This window comes from Perognathus longimembris, chromosome 11 (genome assembly GCF_023159225.1).
Source record: "Perognathus longimembris pacificus isolate PPM17 chromosome 11, ASM2315922v1, whole genome shotgun sequence".
NCBI lineage: Eukaryota > Metazoa > Chordata > Mammalia > Rodentia > Heteromyidae > Perognathus > Perognathus longimembris.
In genome coordinates, this window is record NC_063171.1 from 68,545,757 (window position 1) to 68,548,029 (window position 2,273).

Below are 2,273 nucleotides of genomic sequence, written 5' to 3' on the forward strand. Positions count from 1 at the left end.
CCCCGCTGACGGAGGAGGCCCGCCCGCCCCAGCCCTCCCCTGCCCACCCCTGGGTCTCTCCGGGACCGCGCCTCCCCGAGGCCCCGCCTCCTGGGGGCCCCAGGCCAGAAATGGAGCCCAGTGCCCGGCCGGAAACCTGAGACCCAGAGGGAACCCGGAGGCCAGGAAGGGGGCAGGCCGAGCGCTCGGGGCTGGCCCCGGCCCAGACCCGCAGATTAGGAACCTGCGGTCTCCTCCGTGGCCGGCCCTCTCGCTTCTCCCGCAGCCTGGAGCGGAGCCCGCCCTCCACTCCAGGATCCTAAGGGCCGCGACCTGAGCTGCTGGGGGTGAGCTTCGGCGTCCCCGTGTCCCCCAGGCCGGGATGCAGTCTCCGGAACCAGGCCGGTAGTCATCGCTGGTCTCCCCTGACACCTGAGGATAGGGGTCCCACGCTCTTCTTCCCACTGCCATCTGCCTCCTGCCTGCCCTAACACCCCCAGAACTCCATCTTCATCCACAGCCAGCTTCTGGCTAGCAAATGCTTTCCAATTCTGTTGGCCTAGAGCTGTGGTGCTGGGGCAACAGTGCTTTGTACTAACCCGAGGGGAATTGTTGGGCTAGAGAGATTCCTCCGCGTCAAGGCCCCTGCTTAGCAACAGGAGGTAGGTTTGATCCCTGGGGCTGCAAAGTAAGTTCCTAAAGAGTGAATCTGACCGTCTTTGGAGTATATGGGCATCACAGTAAAGCTCTGCCCCAGAGGGCAGCTTCTCAGCTTCTCTCCTTATTCATCCATCCTGAACTCTGTCTAGGGCAGTCCCAGGGCCCCACAGCAGTGCCATCATGGCCCTGGTGCGTCGCTGCAGACAGGATGATGACCTGTCAGGACATGGTCGGTCCAGCACAACTGCCAAGACACTAGCACTCTGCTGGCCACTCATCCATCTATCTGCACACGACCACCACCACTCCCATAGCTTCTGCAACCCCTCCTCACCCACATCTTTATTGCTACCAAAACCAGGAGGGCCAGGGCCCAGGGCTACATGGACAGATAACCTCCCCTTACCTGTACTCCTGTGTGTACCTAAGAAACATTTTTCCCTGAATAAAAAGGGATCTAACAACAATGAAACAACTCAGAGCTAAAGGTATAGCTTAGTGGTCAGCATGTTTAATAAGCATGAGCCCTGGGTTGACTAGCAACACACACACTACCCATTAAAGACTCCACTAAAAAGACAAGATCTCACACATAGGGCAATGTATCAGAATATAAAATATAATACACATAAATTGATATGTTGAGTTACAATTCCTTTATACAACTATTTAAAGATAAAGAATTTAAATATGGGCTGGGGATATGGCCTAGTGGCAAGAGTGCCTGCCTCGGATACACGAGGCCCTAGGTTCGATTCCCCAGCACCACATATACAGAAAACGGCCAGAAGCGGCGCTGTGGCTCAAGTGGCAGAGTGCTAGCCTTGAGCGGGAAGAAGCCAGGGACAGTGCTCAGGCCCTGAGTCCAAGGCCCACGACTGGCCAAAAAAAAAAAAGAATTTAAATATGCTGAAAAATAAGTGTTGTTTATAAAAACAATGAACAGGCTGAGAAAAAATAGGGAAACCAATTTCATTCACAATAGAATAGCAAACAAAACAAAACAAAAACCCCTAAAACAAACAACAAGAAACAAAAAAGCCCACTACCATGAAAACTATAAAACCCTGAAGAAAGACAATGAAGACACTAGGAGACAATGACCTCCCATGCTCAGGGAATAATATTGTGGAAACCACATGAAAACAATCTAGAGATTCAATGAATTCTTCATTATCAAGTCCCCAAGATTCTGCAGCCATCAATCAATCTTACAATTCACAAGGGAGCATGAAGGACCCTGAGTAGCCTAAGTGATCCTGAGCATAAAGGACAATGCTTACAGGTGTCACAAGTCTAGACTTCAAATTTACTACAGAGCCACAGTAACAAATGCAGCTGATACTAACATAAAAATATGCATGAAGACCAATGGAACAGAAGACCCAGGAACATGACCACATAGCCATTGTGTTTACAGATCTCAAGAAACCTGGAAGAAAGTGATTTAGAAATCAGTGTGAAGTCATTTAAGTTTTCAAGACTGAATGATTGTATCCTTCTTTCCTGTGGATGCAGGAAAAGTGCTTTAAAATTAGTCATTCTGTCTTTCCTCTGTTAGCACCTTTTTTATGAAATATGGGCTCCATATAAAATCTATGGTGACTACGCATAGTACATACTTAATCTGGTCA